Here is a 24,364-nt window from a genome sequence, read left to right as displayed (position 1 = left end):
AGAGTCATTTATCGTATATAATTACATATCATTGAATTCAAATTTAACACTTGTACTTTATAATGTATTACCTAATTAGTAATTATTTAATAACATATTATTATTGTTGCTTATTAATCATTGAAAACCATCATATACACTCCTTTGATATTAATAATATACTAGTCATGTTATTGAATGGATATCTCACAAATAAGTTTTTAAAAATAAAAAGTAACATAAAACAGATGTTATATGTAATACACATATTATATAAATTATATTTGGAATCTTATAGACATGACACAATAATGTAGTTATATCGTTTGAACATGAATCTTACTTTCTATAAGTTAATTTTATCAAAAGTTGCTCAGCTACATTTACATCTGTATAACGTCAATGTGCTTTAATTAATATTATAAGGTACGTACATTAAATACATATCTATAGGATTTTCCTATATTTGCATTTTACACAATGAATAATGATACTCAACTAAAATTCACGAAGAATTGTATAGGCAGATTGCCCATCTTGTTTGAATTAGTTTACAAAGCGAGGTAATATGTGTACAGACACCAATTTACGTGAACTAAGGTAGGTACCTACATCAAAATTAAGATATACCTATATTGCACCGTATTTTATATTTTTCTTATTTACTCTTAGGTGAATTTAAATTATATAGCTTATACATAAACTTTTATACTCGAAATTTTAATATTATTATCGTACTCCTTTAAATTGTATGTATGGCAGTTAGGTATTCATGCAGTTGAATCAAAACAAACATCTCATTATTATAATAGTCCTTCGATTAAGTAGATATATTGAATACTGATACAAAAATAAAAGTAATTATTAAAACATTACTATCATCGTCACGAAGAGTAGGAAATTCTTCACCAACCGTTGCAGTTGCTATGTGGGCTGCAAATTTGTGTCTGTCTAATACAACCGTTATATTATGCATATTGTGCGCGATGATCCGTGCATAGACAGAATATATTTAATTTTTTTTTTTATAACATATTTTGATCAACTCTTTTGAAGAGGTTTCTGTTTAATGATTATTCATTTATGTTGATAATGTGATACGATTAATTTATGTTTTTAGAGGATTAATTGAGGTGTTGTGATAATAAAACTCTGTAATATGATATACACCGAGTGTATCTCGTCATCAAAAATTTTATGTTATTGAATGTATTAATTTTTAAATATAATGATAAGACATAATTATTGTGTAAGAAAAAACAATTCTGAGGGAAAGAAACGGGTAGATCAGTATCAATAGAAATATCTAAAGATAAGCTATATTTAATTTATATTATTATTAGTATTTTCTTCGTTTGGTAAATTGAACTAATAATTTATTCCATCAATTTCGAATAGATATAGCTATATAAATCAATACCAACATAGGTATCTATATATTGGTGCAAATATATTCGTTAGTAACTATTTCTGTGTATCTAATAATATAAAATAGTTATGCTCACGTACAATTTTTTATACTTTCAACTTTTTTTATTGAAATAAAAAACAATAATTGTATGTCCAAAAGTTAAAAAATTCAAATTTTTCAAATATAGCATTAATTTTTTTATTATGTTTTAATGATTAATAATACAATACACGTTTCATTTATAGATAAAAATTTTTAATAATAGTTTTTTGTTATTTTAAATAATATTTTCATTGTTTCCGCGCTAAAATATTATTATTTTAGTCAATTTTCATAATTACTAGTTAAAATAGAACAAAAATATCAAATCGACCGTATATTTTTATCGCTATATTAAATTATTTTCGTAATATTTTTTCTGTCATATATACTATGTTCCTACTGTTCCTAGTCTAATAAATCATCATATTTTGAAACACCAAAATGTTTTAAATTACACAATTATTACTAAATCGTCCTGCTTATTATGTATTACATCAGTACATTTATTAGAGGATATTCCTATTCTCGTTTTCTCACATTCCTACATCACTCATGTATAAAACACTTCCATAAGTCAATAAATATTTTCTGTACAATAAATATCACAATTCAAAAAAATAACTTAGGTATAAAATATTGAATTTAATAAAAAAATTATTGTTTTAAACGTTATTCTAACATATTATATAATTGCATTAATTACCATCGCATAAAATTTTTTTTTAGTAAAATATCACAACTGTCATTCGCCACTTAGATTCATCACCTTTTTTAAGGCATTTAATGCTTTGGATCAATGACTATAGTTTGTTAGTGAAGTAAAGTGATAAATATTCAGAAATTTTTACATCTAGACCAAATGGATCGTTAAATCTACCAGAGTGAGTAAGTTATGTTATTTTTCCTTGACCTAAAGTATGAACTTTGTGTTAATAATTTATTTAGTTTAAAATGTAACAACGTATTACAAGTTAATGAAATAATGCCACTTTCAAAACCAACACGTTTTAGTTATTGTATATTAACAGTAAATTAGTCATAAATTGTATAATGTTATATAATCACAAGGAGTGTTGAAACCTTTTTTAACTAGGCCTTTGGCCATGAGACAAATGTATACTGCTTATTTATATTTTTAGTTCATCAACGTTTTATAATGTAAAATTCAATAGGATAGGGAAAATAAAATTGATTGTACATGACGTATCTTTTGTACATATGTTTACTTATGCCATTAATCTATAATAATATTTGTTTATTATTTTTAATATTTTTGTAAATAAATCTATATTTAAAAATGTAGTTTCTAATCTACCTGAATAAGTACTATGCTCTTATATACAACATTTAAACTTTAAATTTTAAAGCATAACCAACGTTTCAAATACCCATTAAAGCCATAACCATTGGCCGTTCTTATATAGCTACATTTAAAATGCATTTCATCTGGAGGGCGCTTAATATACAAAATTATTACGATCACATTCTGTTCATTGATATGTTTTAATATGTTTGTGCGTATGCGCCTATTATTTATATATTTAGAACAGAGTTCCAAAACCACACCCCATGTTGGTTCATGTATAAAAAGTAGAAAAAGTAAACGGTCCTACTAAATTGCACGGGTTCAACGTTGCCAACAACTTCTATACAAAACCGTTTAGAGCGTTACCCATATTATTTGTGCATTATTTTTTATATAAATTATGTGCATATAAATGAATATTATAAATTATATATCATATAAAATGTACATAAACGATAAATTATATTGTAGGGATCCTTAACCTATGTTTTCTATGAAATATTCACGTCAATAGTACCAGAAAAAAGTTGACCGTTTTGTAATAAAAATATGTAAAATTTTTTGTGTAAAAAAATGTATGTAGTTTGATAATAATATATTAATAAATCCCATGTGTAATCAGATAAAAAAAGGGTTGAAATGGTTTTGGGTTATATATCTATGTCTATTAATTTTCGGTTTAGGTATTCGGAATCTCGCATAGTCTTGAGTTTTTCAAAAATAAATAACTATCCCAAGATAATCGTTTAATTTTAACCAAAATTAACAACTCAATAGGTATTAAATGTTAATAAACAAAACAATTCAGTACCTGAAAATGCAGTTGTACTGTATATGCAGCCTTTGTGATACTGTAATAATATAATACCACTTTATATATATATAATAGTATTCCTATACATGAACAGCTAGAGCTTCTAAGTTATTTTTTCAATTCGATGTGTTAAATTGGGGTTATTCTTATTTTATTAAGGGAATAGTAATTATAACGAGCACGAAATAGAGACGAAAATCCAGGAGAGCAGTGAGGGCAATTTTCAGTCCCCTTAATTTGGTAGGTAGGTAAGCAATTGATCGATACTCGATATTCAATTTTCAAATAAAACAATAAGCATACGTCAACACACCTATATTACCTAATTTACAGTATTATGTAGGCACAATATAATGACTGGCGTACGTATATTTCAATTAATTTGCATCTCTGCTATGAGATAAACAAATCCAAGAAATAACAATAAACTGGTGCAAGATATAAATACACTTTTAGAAATCAATAATAATTTCTAGTTAAAGGCTAGCAGTATACCTATATAATAAACGATTATCAATGAGTTACCTAGTTATTTAATTCACCACAAAGATTAATCACGACAACTGAAAGGGAATTATAATAAATTACATGGTTAGTTTGTTATAAATCATAGTGCTTCTATAGCAATTGCATTCACATTTACACACCCTAACGCCACAAACCTTCCAGTGTACCAACCATAAAGTTCTAAATGGCTGTGCTTGTGTATTATCAACATCATGATCAGTGGCATATTTAGGAAGAAGGGAGACTCGAGGGTACAATTGTCCGCGGTACTGTATTCTGGTTCGCATAAAGATGTACCGTTGATTGAGGCGCAATATACTTAATAACAATGAGTTTTTAAATTTATTATACGTAATATTAATCAATTTAAAATTTAACGCATATTAAAAAAATGTTAGTGAAAAAAAAAATAAACAGAAAAAATGAGTATCAAAAATAAAATTATACATATAAAATAAAGATAATTGTTTTTATGTTTATTTTTATTTTATTACATTACTAGAACTATGAGCATAAATATTTAATTATTTTCCTTTATTATAAACATAATATTTACTAGATATAATAATAATATTATATGCTATTTGAACATTGGCCAAAAAAAGTACTTTGTATAAAAATTTAACATAATGTCAAAATTTGAAAATTACTATAAAAAATGTTTGTGATTTAAAATATTACATAAACTATATTTTTTTTTACAAAATTTTTTTATAACTTAATTTCAATTAGTACTAATATATTACCATATGTATACATATGTACCTTATGTATAAATTACATAAATGAAAATCACTCCCTCGTCACAAACTTAGATTATATGGGGTACTCCAATAAAATAAAAATTGAAGTTAAATATCTATACAAAAATGTATCATCTATTATTCTTTAATTTAGTTATTACTGTTATTTAAAAAAAATGGAATAAGCTCATTTTTTAAATTTTGTAGGTGAGACTAGGGTGTATATAAGAAAATGTTGATAATTACGGCTTAACAGTTATATAATATATTTATTAATTATTATACATATGTGAACGACAATATTTTTTTGAATAATAGTGATATAATTTAAAACATGTGATAGTAACTTACTATAATACGTATAAATCGTATAAAACTAGGATTACGGCCTACAAATAAAATTTTTATATTGACATAAAAGATTATTTATTATTTGTTACTGACTAAAATTACAACAAACAGTTCCTAAGAGTTTCTAAGTAATTTTTTATACATATTGTAATTTAAATACAAGTTGCTTTTTGAACTTATATGATTTATTTTATAAAAGGTAAAAAAGTTCTACAACACTAGTGTAATATTTAAGAGTTTATAATATTATCTCCTCTTTATAACAATAATTGCCTTAATAGCTTTTAAAGTACCTTTAGATTATTATTATGATACTTATGTACAAAAACTAAAACTAATGATTATTTACTTCGTTCTATAGAATAAAATACAACTTAAATATATTTCAAGTGGAAATATGTTTGTATTATTTAATTTTTAGATTATAATATTATACAATATAACAACCTACTTATTTACATCTTAAATAACAATAAGGTAAAATAGTATTTATTCGAAATCTCTAACTACACATTTAATATTCACCCACGAAATATATTTTACTTTTCTTTAGATAGGTAATTTTTATTAATTTTTTTATCTGTGTATTAATTTAAAAACTATTTTGAATGATCTTATAGTTATGTACTTTTAATATACGTCATATAATTTATAATAAATTATAATTACCTATTATGAATAATATTTTTATTACATATTTACAAAAATCCTACCACATGAACAACGTTATACATAGGTATTTTAGTATTAAAATAAATACTAAAAATAAAAATATTCATAATTATATATAATGTATTATATTAATACTTTAAAAAGTAATTGTAACTTAAAAATGTCGTTTCATTGATAATAATTGAATATTCTTATAATATCAGCACTTTTTTGGTTTCAATTTCGGTACAAATTTGTGATATGGAATGTCTTAATAAATTACCAAACAACAGAGGTAAACCAAAAATACTATTAGGTTTTTAAGTTCATTGGTTTTAATTTTAGATAGAACAAAATAACATTTAAAACATTAAAGTAAAATAATCATTATAAATACATAAAATAACTTACTACAATATTATGAATACCTATACATACTGCACAACACATAGCTAATTAGAATATTACCAAAACCAAAATGGAGCAGCAATCATATTATGTTCAAATGCATGGCCATATAAATTGTGTAATTAATTTACTTGCTTTGTAAAAGGTTGCACAATTCCAATTATAATATTATACACAGCGCTAAATAATACTTAGGAGAGTAATATAAATGTATAATATTTTATATAATAATAGATTATGTTTTCTTCTTATGAATAGTACTAATATTATATTATATTATATTATATTTCGTATTTGGCGTACTATCGAATAACACAATAATAAAAATCTTTCTAAATTTTGATAAAAGAGAAAATAAAGAATTTTTTAAGAGTAAAATTAATTGTACATTAATAAAATATCATTATCTGCTTTGAAAACTTACGAATATAAATAAGCTTACATGTAAAAAAGAAATTATTTTTTACAAAAGAAAATTTGTTTGCATTTTTTTTTTTGATTCTTAAGTCTTGACATTTTCACAGATAATTAAAAATGTTAGTATTTAAAGTTGAGAGGTGAGTATTTTATAAAATTAATATTACATCATAGTATCTTGTACTGTTATGAATGAAGGAAATAATTCTAAATCTATATTCTTTTTAATGAAAAAAGAATATTATTTCTTCTAAAGAAAAAATTGAATTATAGCTTTCGAATACCTAACAAAAATATTTGATAAAAACTCATCCAAAATAGTTTTGCAATTAATTAGGTACTAACTTTTTTTATGTTTAATCGTTATTTTTAAATTTAAATGAAATTTGAGATTTTTTTTGAAAATTAAATTATAATATAAAAGTGATCGGATATCTGGATACTAAAATAAATAATATGCATTAGAAATTAAAGTACAACAAGTAATTAATTTTCATTAGTGTAAACTAACTTTTATGAAAGTCTTGTATATAAAATAATTTAAAAATTACTTCTTTGTTTTATTCTTTTATAATATTATTCTTAATAACCTTCAACGAAGTTACGCCCTTGACATTCAATTTTATTTAAACCTTACAATATTATTAATAATGCCTATGCATAATTAATATTATTTGCGTGTAATTATAAACAATAAATGTTTCAAACCAATAAAACCTTTATTTTTTAGTATATAAAATAAAACTTCACAAAATATTAGGTGACATGTTTATATTATAATTGTTTAACAGACTTTGTATAAATTAATATTTTTATTTATGGATAAAAAATAAGTGAGATATCTAAGAACTTTAAAACATAATATAAGCAGGTACCTATACCGTGTGAATACTTCAAATTTCAAAAAAATGCACAACTCTAACATCGTTACGCATATTATAGGTAAAATGGAATTATGTTTGATCAATCAAAATTTTGAATTACTGTATCAAGTGTATCATATACTATAGAATAAGTATAGACAAAACAAAATTTTACAAATAATTGATATGCTGCTGAATAATTGTGATATTAATAAAAAAAATAAGATAAATATTAATCAATTGTTATATTCACGGTCTTACATACAATTTTATAATAATAAAATAATATTATACAATAAGCTGTAGGTACATAATAAATTTATACATTTCAAATTAAAAACAAATAAAATAAAAGAAGAAACAATGAAATTAAATTATGTCATCTTTTTACATCTGCACTTTTTTGATGTGCGATTCGTACGTCATTGCATCATCGGTAGCCTGCTCAGTCACAATTGATTCTAAGCAAATAAATTCTTGTCTGTTTTGACGTTTGCAATAGTCAGGAAACTATACTTCATAGCAGTTAATTTGTTTCTCTCAAGCCCTGTATTTAGGACTCTTCTCTAGTTGTGATACGAAATAGTCCACTTTTCTCTTTGATAATTACAAAAAGAAGATTGACTACATCCCCATGCTGTCGGTCCTCCGATGTGTTTACCTCTAAAATGTTGTCACCAACTTTTAAGGAAAAGAGAATACCTTTGTTTATCATCTTATCTACTTGATATTTTATATTTTGCGCTGTAATCTTGCAACGAGTTTCAGCAAAATTATTGGAAACTATATACTTAACTCTACCTCTTGATCAGTTTCACTTTTCAACTCCAAAATGTTTCACATGGTCTTAACTAAGTTAGGACGGTTAAGTCTATCTTTTGAACAGTAGAGTTGTCAGTTAAAATACTTAAAGCTTCAGCATCTCGTTCTGCTGTCCAGAATCCGTCGTCGCTAAAAATTAAAATACCAAATGTAAGCGTAGGTACTTCAATAAACGTCCAAACTTCACGCTTACTATTAGGTTCGAAAATTTTAAATTGAATTGACTAAATCTTGAACATGTAATATTGGTTTGTAAATTATTTCGTTAAAGCAATAACCAAGATAACAACCAAAATAAAATATTTAAGACGTGAATTATTCAATTATCCAATAAACTTATATAATTGTGATTATTATTATGTACCATTATACTTATCATATTGTCTATCATCATCAACTGATACAAGTATTAAGTACATAGATCATTAAATTTACATGACGATAGTGTGCTCGGTATAATACCCATAACTACCTAATGGGGTATACTCGTACGTGCCAATCGCGCCATGTATTAAACAGCGTCATTGAATAATTTATTGCTGAATTTATCCATTTAGTTGAAAAAAGTATGCTTAAATTTATGGAATCAGCAATGAAATTTTGCTGATTCCGTGAATTTTATATCAAAATTACCGATTTAATGAAATCATCAATTTTACAAATTCGGTGTAAAATAATCATACCTTTACCTTTTCTATTATTTATAGTTTGTAGTTCATAGTTAATTATTTATTGTATCATACTATAACTATTCACTATGAAATACAATAAATTAAATTTTAATACCAGACATAAAAATATAGTACAGTTGCATAATTTTTTACAACTTTTAATTTGTGTAAAAATAATTCTAGTAATGACTCGTTTGCTTACATAATTATTGTTTAAATTACCTTGATCGTGGAGTGGCTGAGCTACTCATATATTTACATGCAACTCAAACATTAAAAAAATTAAGTAATTTTATAGATTTCAAGAACCGAAAATAAGTGGCTACCCAATTCTTGATGGTGTATTATATATTTATATTGTTCATTCAGTTAAACTTTTTAAAAAATAAAAAAATTGGCGTTTTGTAGAACCCTATTTTTTTATAATATATTATATAAATATCCTTTCGTATTTCCATCAATATAATTTTCAGCAGAACCTTTCAGTGCTTTTGGCAGATCTAGTATAATGCGCAGCTTTAAATTTTATATAATGTTATTTTTTGGTGCTTTAAAATACATTATTATATTGAAGTTGTACTTGACTACTTGAGTACAGCTTAGTTAGGTATATGAAATCTTTGCTTAAAACGTAGTATTAAGCAATTGGAATGTATCCAAAAACAAATATATTGGCTACTTATATTGGTTTTATTTTTAAAATGCCACGCTTTTTTGGTGATAATACACCAGCTGCATCACAAGCCCTTTATCTTTAGAAAACTACGAGTAGCTGAATAATAACGTAGTATATAATTATGACCTCTTACACGTGCTTAATATTTCGGATATTTGAGTAAGTTCAAAATAAGTTGTAACGCTTTTTAGTTTTCAAGTTTGAAATATCCGAAACTCCCCATACATCTTACCATTCTTAACTTACTAACTTAAACCTTAAATCCCTAGAACAGTGCAAAATTATAGTTTTATTTCTATTTTATTTATAAGTAAGATATTAAATGGTAAATAGTTATATTGATGACTGTCATAACTGCTTAAGCCGAATATCGTTCAACATTTCCTCGGCATACCCCCGATCAACAAATCTATTTTATTTAAAATGTCATACTAATAATTATGCTACTAGAAATTCAACTCTTCAGAACCATGAACTCTGTAAATAATTATAATATCGATCCGTTTTGTTATAATTCTTTTCACTTTTTTAAAAATGATGTTTCCAATAATTTATTTCCGCATAATTTATTTACCTATAATAATAATATTATTTATACTTTGTTTGTTTTATTAAATTAATCAGTGATATTGCTTAAAAATATTTTTGAAATGCTATGTATTAAATAAATTCCTGTATTTGGGTCCAATTCTGTATAATATTTCAATAAATAAATATTCCTGTTACAGTTATACATTTTTTTGTGGTAGGTACCTATTCTATTTTAAATGTGTACTACAATTAATGTCTCTCAGTTAAATTTATTAATACACATTAGTACATATATAACCTACCTACATTAAACAATATAACTATTATAACTTATATTATCATTGTAAGTAGAACAATGATAAATACTTTAATAACTTTGTTAATAATTTAATTAAAAATAAATTAATAAGTAAAATATTAAGTGTTTTAAAAATATAGTGTTATAAAATATTAAAGTTGAAATCCTAATCACCTTATTATTGTTTTCAAACAGTGAAAAGTAAACAATAAATTAATCTAATGATAGTTAAAATAGAAATATAAAAGTATTTTACTATGGAGAAAATCAAGTTAATATAAACCTAATAGGTATTACCTGTTATTAATTATTCAATATTGAGATTAGGCAACACCAAAATTTAAAACAATGAGAAAGTTCATGATTTTTTATTTTCAATTAACAAAAGATTATAATCCTTTATATAAAAATATATTGAATCACAAAATGTATACTTTATAATTGTTAAAATAAATGGATTTTACTGCTGTTATATCAACAAAAAAAAGTATATATATTTTGTACAATTTATTCTTTATACATATAAAGTTGGAAAAATAACGCGTTTCGAGAATATAATTTTTTTTTTAAACATTTATGTAATCAGTCCATGTATTCTATGACGTCACTTAATTGGGTTTTTTTTAGAACTGAGGTGTTTATTTTTTTTTTTTTTAAATTTAATAGTGTTTATTATTCAAATCCTAAAGAAAGATTTTAAGCAAAGCTATTAAATAAAAGCCACGAAGCTTCAAACCAATTTAAATAAAATAAATATTATTGATTTTAGTATTAAATTTATCGTTTTTAGTGATTTTCTTATAAACTAAAGATACTTTTTGGATTTTGACACATTTTTAGTATAAATGTACATCACATTTTTAAAATTCCCATATTTAAATATTTTATAATATTGTATTAGTTATATTATTTTATTAATTGTCATATTTAATTCTCGATACAATATAATGATTGAAATAAGAAAATGTATTTATATTAAATAAAATATTATTTTATTATTTACCCATAAATTTCTCAATTTATTTTACATCATCATAACGTTCAAATATATAACTAGTATATTTTTAAATTAAAAATTTGGTACATGACAATTAAACCTAATACCTCGAACAAGAATATATGTTGTTTTTCTTATTGACCATCAAGACCATTGAATGATACAAAAAATAAGATTAAACTATTATGCCATTTCATACAAACTTATTTTACTATGGAAAAGCTTTGGCCTAAGAATAATTTTGCTCTAATTATAAATAATATAATTGGTTATTTTAAAACAAATATTTATCATTATTATTAATGTTATACTGAATCTAATAAGCTTAAGACTCGGTGTTTATTCGTGTCACAAATTCATCAATATTCATACTTTGAAAACTTCTGATTTTTTGAAGATTTTACTATATCTTAAGATGAATAAATCAATTATTGTGGATGGATATAATGATAAATAAACATTTTTTTTATTATTAATGATGTTTTATGTCAATATAATTACTATATTTAAAACATTACACAATCTATGCGAACTAGAATATATTTAATTACACTAAAATATGGTTAGATAAGAAATTTAATAAAATAATAATACATATTATTATAGTAAACGTATTAGGTTTTTAAAATATTGTGGAAGTGTAACATTTATATTAAGTAACAAATTAATAACTATGTAACTGAAAAATTACTGGATTTATTAGAATATACAGCTGTGTGCCCAATAATTTCAATGAAGGGGGGACTGTTATAAGTAATAATACATTTAAATGAATTGTGGTGATTCAAAGACATAAATAAAGGACTTTATGGCTTTGGGTCAATAATTTGTAAGCAATAACTTATTACTAAAATTATTGTATCAACATTTATTTAATCGGATACAATTCACCAAACCCGATTTATTTAAGTCATATAAAAATGCCTTAAAACAGAGGCTTCTTCTCAGGTAAATGTATTGTTCCCTATCAATTAAATATCTATAGTTATTATATCAAAAATTCGTAATGTAAGGTAAGTATTTATAGATTAATTAAAAAAAAAGGCAAGCAAATGAGTACCATTTTGTACTCTGTTGTAAATTAGGTATCAAATGGGTCACGTAAGTGAAGGTCGCGAATGTATTAAATTTAAGTCAAATGAATACTCGAAAAATAATTATGAGTTGGTTAGGGTATACCACAAGTACATTTCAATACACCAGCAACATTATTTCCAGTCCTTTATAATGTTCCTCATTTATCGTTATTATGACTAATAGGAAAGTACAGGTGAATTTAATTTTTTTCCTAATTTACTCTCAGGTAAAATTGATTCCGCAAATCTTCCGTCTTGCATCTGTTTCAAAAATATTATTTTGACTATAATATGTAATAACACTAATAACTATCGGTTTTATATTTCTTCTTGTAACACAACTATACTGATAATGAGCCACTTGTAGGAATGATAAGAATTGTTAATACTTGTCCAATTCATCTAATTAACTTACTCTATTTTATTAATTTAATACACATATTTTATGTTTTCTTTGTTGTTCATGATACATTTTTACTGATTTTGTTTCTTATTATATCATTAAATAAATAAGTAAATATAGTTCTGTATAATATATGCTGTGAAAACATTTTTTGTTTCTTGGTCAAAAAGCTTGACAATTATTCAACACAAGTTTTTTTTTACATCATGCAGTTATAGTTACAAAAAAACAAATATCCAATAATACAGTCATAATTTTCACACGGTATAAATTAATTTTACAATAGTATTTTGGAATTTATTAATAATATTACATAACAAGTGCCTATAATTGTCACCAATCTATTATGGTATTTATAGGACGGTTTACGGTTAAAATATAGTAGGTATTATACAATACACAAATGCAAATATTGGCAAAATAGATACTGTATGTTTGAGATTGGAAGCATATAATGTTCTTAGAAATAATTATTTTTGCACTATTTATATTTATTAAATAAGATTTTATAATCCCTATTAAAATTATCATGTGATCTTCAAATTGTATGAATGAACTGTTTCAAATAACTCACAACCGTAATAACATTATTATTTATTATGAATATTTCAATAAATTATTGCGGAGACTTCAACGAAAGTATCCATTATAATTAATGTATTTTTAAATTGTGTTATTCAATAATACTAATTACTATGATATGTCTACGTGTAAATTTAGCGCATCAAAATAACGTAAATTATTTAATAATTATTTTCTTCAAAATATAAAAACTTGAGTTGTACAATTATACTTTTATTTCGTTTAATTTTTTATTTGCTTAATGATGATTACATTAATACATTTTTTTATTATATTTTATTTTACTTAAATATTATAGTAGGTATTCTTGTAGTTATAATTTGAACGTCAATTTTGAATTATGTTAAAAAAAAAACAGCAACAATAGAATGTAGAAAATAAATAAATATCGGATTCCATATAAATGGAATCCGATTATACGAAAAATGTAGAAATATCTTGTATAGGTAATTACTAAATACCATATTATTAAAAATATATATTTAGTATAACATAATATTATGTGCTTATATGCATAGGTATTTTATTAGAAATTATTAACAAATATAATTAAACACATACAAATGTGTATATTAAACACTAATTACCCTGAATAAGTAATCATTTTTGACCTTATTATTATTTTTTTTTTCAATAAATATATTTTAAAACGTGCACAATAAGAGGCACCTATCTAAAAATATAAATGTATGAGTTTATCTGTAGTCACAACTTTTTACTATAGCCACATTGGTACAATGGTATTTATATAAGTTTCTTTAAATTCATGTTATTTATTGAATTATTATTAAATTACTAAAAATTAAATCAAGTATTATTTTTGAAGGATTCAAAATATTCCACAGTCTTTTTTTTATTAATATAGAACGTGGACTTCAAAATCACTATATTATAAGATTATGATGTTTTTTTAAAATACAAATGAGTGCCAAACTGTCAATTAACAAAAACATTTCATTTTAAAAGTATTATGTAGTTGGAAATAATTTTAGTCAAAACATAATATTTATTCACCTGACATATTATTTACTAACAAGTTGAAAAAAAAACTTAATATTATTTTTACTTGTAATCGATGAATCAAATATTTTTTGATTAGATACTATACGAATACAACATGATTAAATAAATACATTACCATAGAAATACCTAGGTTAGGTATAATAAAAAAAAGTGAGACAAATTGCAAAAGATATTATGACATTAAAATAAATACATAATATTATAACTATAAATAGACAACAAAATGTGCGTATTATTTCCGATTGTTAGTCAAAGAAATTGTTACGAGAAAATCGCACTTTTTTAAGTTGTTATGGTATTTAAATACCAGGTATTACAATATTATTATCGGCTATCTTTCGTCTGGTAGCGATTCCGTTGGCTGCACTGTGGGAGTCTACGTGAAACGATCTCACTCCGGTCGGACAGGTAGGTAGGATTAAACAGGTATGGTGAGCAGCAGCAGCTATCAACGTGATACTGCCACGCTACACCAGATCCAAAACAATAACACTGCCCAGTCAGGCATAAGTCGATTCTTGTGGCCAATATATACGCGTAGTGCGTTCGTTTGTGAATATAGTCGAAAATATATTTCATGATTACCGATTTTGTTTATTGAATGTTTTTCTCTTAAGTGTTATTTATTGTTTATTTTCGTTCCGTTAGTTTAGTGTAGTACGGTAATATATACTTTATAGTGAGTGTGATGCATACCATTCGAGTTGCCGGGAACCGCAGGTGACAATATATGATATGTTCAACAAGTGAGTCTGAATAAAAAGATTTTTTATTTTTTTTTTTACGTTGCGAGATATATTATATTATATTCACCGATCAGATTATTTTTGACGAAATACGACAATAATCTGAAAACCTTTTTCTAAATCAAATACCTATGTCCCCATTAGCATTTACAATCTGGAAAATGTCACTTTTAATATTACTTTGTTCTTTGATATACCTAGGCTATAACCTACGCCATTGAAACTGCGGATAAAACCTAACTCTGGTTGTATTTCATCTAGAGTTCTGAAAACTAATACGACATAAATAGTTGTTAATAAACATTAATAAAACGTTTTTGTTCACTATCGCGGTTACGAAAAAAACTCGATTCTAGAGCGAGTGCATAGGTACATAGGTAGGTACCAAAGATTTTAATGCGCGGTCGCGAACACCGTGCACACAGTGTTTTTTGTTCGTGATAAATTATCATTGACATTTAAAAAATAATAATTTCAGTTATATCTGTCAATCTATTGACTTTTTGCGGTAAACGTATAAACAATGGTTTAACGGTTTGAGAATCGGGAAGGAGTTTTGATTGTTTTTAAGTTTAAAAACGCCTCAATAAATTACTCTAGTAGGTATCTTACTATTTCTTGGTTTCTTCTTCAGTTAAAAGAGGATTAATTTTTATTGATTAAATGTAATCAGTTTTATTTTATTTTAGTTCTGTCTTGCCTATTCTGTATAAAAATCACAATTAGGCCAAAATATTCTATCTTTAATAAATTGTTGTTTGAAAACTTATTGTTTTTAGCCATGTAGAATCAATATTTGTTTCAATTCTCACCAAATTAAAAGGTAAAATACTTAAATACGTAATATTTAAATGCCGATGTATGTTAAAAATTAAAATATTAAACTGGTAGATAATTAATTTATGAATAATAATTTTATATCACATCAGTTTTATTTAAATAAATAAACGATTCCTAAACTATGTTTTAAAGTTTAATATAAAATCAATAATTGTAGAATACGCAGGAAAATATTAGATAGCTTAATAGTGTATTATGTATGTAATAGAAGTTATGAATGAATGTCTTTTTAATAGCAATAAATTAAAAATTATATTGTAATGAATAATGGCCTATTAATTTTAGATTAAAATACCTATGATAAATATATTTTATGTTAACAATAATTGATAGTTAATAAATATAATCAAGATAGTATTAAAAGAATTTTTATCCATACAGTTTAATATAAATAATTTATCAAGCACAGGTACGTGAGACATTTGTGAATTTTGAAAAAAAAATTAATTATATTTTAAAATAGTTCTTAATAGGTTCTCAAAATTATTATTGTAGTCTCCAATAAAAATATTATGTTATGTTTCATTCATTAAATGTTATAATCCTGATTTAGAAGAAATGTTATTGTATAAATTAAACAACTCAAAAACATACTTATACCATAATAATTGACCTTGATCGACTAAATATTTTGTAAGTAAACAAATGTCTTATTCATGAAATTCTCATTACCATACACTTGTTATAACTTTTAAAATTAATTTTATTTTGTTGTCGTTTGAATTTACAAATACATTAAAGTTAACTTAGGTGTAGGAGGCATGTATAATCTATTTTCATAATATAATATTATAAATGTAATTAAATTAATATTAACTTTACTCTAAAATGAAATTTTCTATTTTACGTAAACATAATTGATTGGTACTTTCTTAGTATTAATTATTTATGGTGTAAATTTTTAATAAAGATTCAACACACCCAAAGGATTATAGTATAGTTACATGTATTAGAATTGCATAGTGCAATTATTATTCAATATAATATTTTAACTCTACTGAGTTTTAAAATTTAGCTAGTATATCAATTAAAAATCATATATGTATGTATATTGTATGCAATAATATTAAGTACCTATTACATTTATCATTCATTGTTAGTCGTAATAATTAATACAAATTAGTATAATTTATTTGAATATTACATGACATACTTTTTGAATATAGTTATTTAATATCGATAAATATGTATTTAATTATTGTAACCTAATCTAACCTTTTCGATACAACTGCAAAGAATATTGGTGACGTACACTTTTCGATTTTAATGATTATAACAATTAAATTGCTTGAGCTAAAGTATATTAACCGTCGGGTAATTGTATTTGTATAAGTCATTAACAAAAGTTATTTGCGAAATAAAATTAATAATAATAATTGAGTTGGATACCTATATTTTACTGGTCTCGTAAAAATATATTTGAATTACATATAATATTGAAATAATCTATTTCGAAGAAGTTATATTGTATATTATTATGTTATAAGAGAGAAAATATGAACATGATATAAATTGATAACATTAGTTGTAAATATGAACATTGTGTACATGACTGTGGTGGGAATAAAATAAAATTTGTTTTATGGAAACGGCGAAATGAAATTCGTCCTGGTTTTGAAAACTTTTACTATAGGTCAAGATATTGTTCGATTTATAATGTGTTATAAATATATACAACTATAATACAATTGGATCAATAAGTAGTTCTGCGTTGCAAGTTCGCGACTCTTTCGATATACAAGTTTATTAATTATTGTAATTATTATCCTTGTTAATACTAATACTAATATTTAATAGTATTATAAATTATAATATTATAGGGATGGCATTTCGTTTTATGTAGAGGTACAGTATTGTTTTCATTTTCATTTTCATAATAATTCTTTGGTGATCGTTTAGCGTTTAATTACGTACTATTTCGAACCACTTGGCACTTGGATAGTTTGATTGAATTAACAACGCGTATTTGACGAACGGCGGAGTGTCGCATTCTGTGCGATTGATTTAGGTCGTTTGGTCATTACCGAACATTAATTCACCTGACTCCCAATTATTATAAACCGCTCGCGGGGCCGCTGCTTATCCACTACACATAGGTTATAATAATAATAATAATATTATATAGTATATATACCTTTAGGGAAGAACGCGCCTTTTTGTACGTGCTCGATTGTTTGTGTGTACCTACAATATACGCGTTGCGGTGCACAATGGGCACATGCGATCCCGTAATGCTCGTGTTCCGAATTACAATTACTCATTATTATTAGGTAGGCAAGGCTGTGGTGGTATAGTGCATTGGACTCTGTATCGTTTCTTGTGTTTCCGTGCTGTCGTCCTCGATCAGACGATATTATTCATTGTCATTGACGGACGGGCACGTCGCTGTCACCAGCGTATAGCAGTAATATAGGCGTAGGTCAAGTGCATAATATAATAAAAATAAATGCATACCGGACATTGTTGACAATAATGCATGCGCGAAACACAGACCGGCGATATAGGAAGCACGAGACTGATGGGTCACCATTATTCCGATGAAAAAATATAGCACAATCCTGTGTTTGATTACGACTCTTTTTCTCATCATTCGTTTTCCGCCTGGTTTTCATTTTATTTCGATTGTAGATTGTTCGCTGCCGAGCTTCCCTGCGAGTACGCACGTATTTACTATACATGGTCGTAATTCGTTCGTCTTCGGCGGAATTCCGTATGGACACCGACGACGTCTCCAAGCTGCATATCATAGAACATTATATGGGTATAGGTAGACATGAGTATTTATAATATAAAATGTAGGTGTAGTAAATAGTAATCGAATTTTTTCTCGTCGGAATTCAATACACCACAAAATCAGTCTTTACGATTGGCATTAGTCCACTGATTCTCCTCGTCAAAATAATAACGACGACGTATATAAATGTCAAATCATCTGGATCCAGACGTTGAACGGATTCATCGAGCGGAAAATGTGTAACCGAAAATTTTCTGCGGTATTCTAATTTATCCACCAGTCGGCTTATGCACCGAGAAAGCGTATTCGTGCTGTAAAGGTTTATCTACTGATTTTTACAGTATTTCGTATCACTACAATTCAATACACAATAAAATCAGACTATAGGATTGGCGTGAGTCCACTGATTCACATTTAAATTATCTATATCTCGACAAACGGAATCATTGAGTTTTCATACAAATTAAATTCTTACCGCTATCGCAGTGATATTTTCATTTATTTATTTACCAGATGAGTAGTACTATTACACTATCACTATATTAATTATAAATCGTGTAGTCTTGTGAGGATTTCTGTTTTTAAATAATTTATTTTTGATTTCAAGTTTTATAATTTCTAAGTATAAATGTCTCAAATAATTTGTATTTACGATTTTTTTCATTTGATTAATGCTTGGTGATGTACAGTGTGTTAACTAAATTTTATAGCAAATAATAATAATTATCAGATTTCTCAATTTAAAACACACCCCACGGTCTACATGGAACCCGAACACCCGGTAATAGTTTAATAGTATCTATATTTTTAGGTACTATAAGGAAATGCTTTCATGTCATTGAAGCTTATCTACAATATCCATATTGTAGTAATCTATGCAATCTACTAAGCTGATCATGACAAATACATTAATTAGTGAACGTGTAAAATGTTAATGTAATGGTATGCGACGCGTCCTATTGTAAAACTATCTTTACAAACCACACCGCTAAATATTCTGTATGACCTATGTATAATATACATATACAAATGTTAACAGTTAGACACGCATATTTTACGCATGGAAAACAAAAATTAAAGTTATAAATTAAAATATTATTGTCGTATATATTAATAACATGATTATAATATACCTATTGTATTACTTAAGTATATAATATATACAGAATGATTCACTGGCTAAGTATGCTCAACTCAATTTTTCCTTTAATAATTATTATTTTCAAATTCTAACTTTTTGAATAGTTAAGCTATATTTAAGGACCATATTTTTAAATACTTAGATTGTCTATACAATTTGTATGTTCTTGGTGATAAAACATATTATTTCAAATGTGCACCTAGTTTTTGAGTTATTAAAATGTAACACTCAGTATTCTGTCCTTAATCTTTTTATGGTAGTCCTTAAAAATGTAAAATATACGCAATATTTAATCTAGTACATATAATTAGATTATTTTTACAAATTATAATATGTTAATAGTAAAATATGAATTAATATAATATTCGTAATTCTATTATAAATATAGCCCACATTATGTATTTCAAACCTAGTGTCATCAACCTATTATCCTTGGTATACTAAACTACTACTTAAAACTATATTCGTTTCAATTTGGAATTTGATACTTCGATATTTTTCAAAAAATAGAAGACTTTATACATAAAAAGAATGATTTTAATTATAAGAATAGGTAGTATCATCTTAGGGTGCTTTTAAAATTTTATAAAAAAATCTTTTTAAAATCATAATTCGAATAAATAAATTATTAAAAGAAAATAGGGATGAGAATATTTGGTGAATCATCCTGTATTGACCACCGTCTCTAGTTGTAATAGGATGAGTCATTTACAAATGATTTGTACTGCTGTACTATGTAATAATCACACGAAATACATCTGTTTCACTTAGCATAATAAAATAATATATTGTTACTCATATTTCCGTCAATAACGAATGAAAACTCGAAAAATTTCAATTTATATTATTATATTGAGTAAAATCTTGACTTAGTATGATTTACAAGTAATATAATTGATGAAATACATCACAGTATTATGCGACTTTTTCTGAAAGTACTCATAGTTTTAATAGTTATTAATTTTCCCTAATTTGATTGTTTCGAACTTAATATGTGTGTAGTTATAAAGTAACGAATTAAACATTTAAGTTAATCCTTCCTCATTAGTGATTTCCTGTTCCTGAAAGTGTTCACACTTTCATAAAATAATACCTACCATAATATATTATGGTTTATAAATATCATTTAATAAATTATAAGATAGTATTAATTAATTTCGTTTACTTTGTCTTATACATATTTCATTATATATTTCTTGAGGAAATAATTTTGAGTAAATTACGAAAATGTATAGCATTATTAATTTGAAGTAAATGTCGATGAAAACACTTCAATGTATTTGATCTAAACTGTACTTTTTTATCTTGGTATTTATTTGATGCTATTACTAATCATTTATACAACTGTAGACTATTATTATATAAATACAAATTAAAATATTATCATAATCAATCAAATTAAATAAAAGTTTTTAAACTATAATCGGGTTTTAATATCATGATTGTATAAGATAATAATATGGTGTAATATAATACTATAGTAGTATATATTTAATTTTTCAGCCAACTAATAATCGTGTGATTTATTGAGCATAATAGTTGGGAAATATTAAATAACATACTAATTTTAGCGTGACAGTAAAAAACGAAGTAGTTTTAATAAATAAAATAAACCCACATTTATTACTTTCTAGAAATAAAATATCTAAAACTAGGTATATTAAACAAATATGTAGTTTAATATATCTACCTGAGTAAACCTCATTATATGTATAAAGTTTTACTCGCATAAAATTTTAAAGTATTGATTTTATTTTATTTTTTTTTTAGAAAATGTCTTCACACAGTGTAATTAAATTATTCCATTAGAACATAGAACTATTTTAATTTATGCCAAAATTATTGGTGTACGCATTGCAAACACTTCAAGAAGAAATTAAAAATGTTATACGAGTTATATGTAATAAAAATGTAACTTTCATTTAGTACTAACTGCTAACAAATTGCTTACACATTAATTTTCATAAATTATGATAGATGATTAATTAGTAATTTTCCGAAATTCGTTCCATTATTTTGAATTTTATTTCATCTGAATTACATATTTACATGTTTCATTATAGGTACTTGCATAATACATAAATATTTTAAAATATGTCTTGTTATGTATAATAGCCCAACAACATGTTTTTAGAGACCTATACACAATGTACGCTTTGGGCTATTTTGTTATTTTAAAAATTTGGGTAGTGAAACAATAGTTAAATACAAAATTCTTCAAACACTTATGTGCTCAGTATTACCCAATGATACTACAGGATTGTTTATAGTAATATTAAAATATTCAGACAAGATTTCAAACATAGGTATATACTTTATTTTTTAATTACGGAAATAATAATCATATTTATTTGAATTATTTGTTTTTATTATTTATAAAATATACATAAATATAAACAAATAAAATAAATTTAAATTAAAAATAAATTAATATTTTACAGTTATTTATTAATATCATCTACTATTTTTTTTTTTTAAATAAGTTAAACTTTTTTGTTGGTGACCGTTGTCAATAATGTTATTAGGAAATTTAACAAATGACAATGATACCTTTAAAATAATAGTAAACGTAAATTGTAACCAATATCTTTTATATATTAATATAATAATTTGATAAATTGAATGCGTAATTACTATAAGTATATCCTGTATTACGAGTGTTACATTTTACTATTTTTGATTTTACATCGTTTATTTATGATTACGATACAGATTTCTCGATAGAAATAGTGATGTATCGTTGGTTGAAACCTATTTAGGTTTATAGTATTTTTGAATGTTTTATAGTTATAATAGGCAATTATATTTCTAAAACATATGAACAGAATTTAAGTCACAATAGATATTTCATTTTAAAATGATAATTATTAGGTGAAATATTTTATATGCAGTTTAAAAATATATTTATAATATATATTATATAGTAAAATATTAACTGTATATAATCTTCAGTCTTATGTTCGTTTTAACCGTACAATATTCATGTCCTTGCATAATAAGTTTCATACTATATAGCTATGTACTACGTACAAGTAATTGTAACATAAGTAATTATTCAAAAAATAAATATATAGATTTTCACTGAATGCAAATTGCATGTTATAAGATATAACTAGAGTCTAGAAAAATATAAAAACAATTCAATACATAATACCTGATATTATTTGCATCTAAGTACAGCGTGTTAAAGTATTGAATAAAATATGATTATATTTTTTCTTTTAAATTGTATATTGACACAATGCTATAATTAAAATATTTTGTAAAATCGATTTTGAAAAACGTTTATGTTTTTTTTATATTAATTTTACATAGTATATAGGTAAAACAATATAGTTCCTATGTAATGATTATTATCATTTAAATGGCAAGCGTTTATTTATTTTTATTTGATTACACATTGATTTTTATGTAGATAAACTGCGTTTTTTGGTCCGATAGGTAATCATATAATTTTTTACAGTTCATATACATTATACATACTAAACAATTTCTTTCGTTAACATATTTTATATTGTATGTATTATGGCATTACTTTAAGGTGAATTGGTTCTACAGATCTACAGTATTAGATTGCTGTATTATACGTGTTATAACGCCCTTGAAACTTGAAAATATTTTTAAACAACATTATATTATTATGTGTGTATACCGATACACATAATATAATTATTTATAACAAATATTTTAAGATTAATTTATTTTAAAAATAGTTCTACCTTGTATGTATGAAAAACGCATTGTTTTCATTTGGCAATGGACTTAGTTAAAAATGAAAAAAAATCTTAAATAAAATAAATGTAATATAGTTATAATTTTACTATAATATTTTTGTGACCGCGTATTAAACACAATCGGGTTATAAAGGTAGTACTTAGTTACACATTATATTTACGCAATACACAAACAATATATAATTATAATCTAGTAAAATAGTAAGATTTTTTTCTCAAAAAAACCGTGTTGTAATCTATAAGTAGGTTGGTAATTCAAGTTATACCTAAATATGCATTTTTAAAAAACAAAAATTTAACGGTGAAATCAGTGTTCATGTTATAAAAGAATCACTTTATATTATATTGATGTTCTTACATTAAATATAATATAATATTATAGTTAGTTTTTGCATCAACAAAGTTTCTCTCACCAGAAGAAAGAAGTCTTTGATAGTTGTTATTTTTATGATAGTATTTCTACATCTCCAATAACTCGTAAACACTATTGCGGTTTACCTATCCTTATCAAGGTTAAGGCCGCGTCAGGTTTTTAAACATTCTGTACAATATAATATAGGTATGTACGTACGTAATGGAATTCGAACGATTCGGATAT

General features: G+C 24.6%; 1 protein-coding gene across 1 annotated transcript in view; it reads left to right on the top strand.

The window, feature by feature from the left end:
- The first annotated feature begins 15,036 nt into the window (after positions 1–15,036).
- The window catches only part of LOC113550650 (unconventional myosin-XV), a 52,771-nt gene continuing 43,443 nt past the window's right edge, over positions 15,037–24,364 (top strand). The window contains 1 exon segment of the mRNA XM_026952612.1: positions 15,037–15,317. The gene's annotated coding sequence lies outside the window, so the exon portion shown is untranslated.

This window comes from Rhopalosiphum maidis, chromosome 4 (genome assembly GCF_003676215.2).
Source record: "Rhopalosiphum maidis isolate BTI-1 chromosome 4, ASM367621v3, whole genome shotgun sequence".
NCBI lineage: Eukaryota > Metazoa > Arthropoda > Insecta > Hemiptera > Aphididae > Rhopalosiphum > Rhopalosiphum maidis.
The sequence above is the reverse complement of the archived record's forward strand: the minus strand, read 5'-3'. Positions and strand labels throughout refer to the sequence as shown.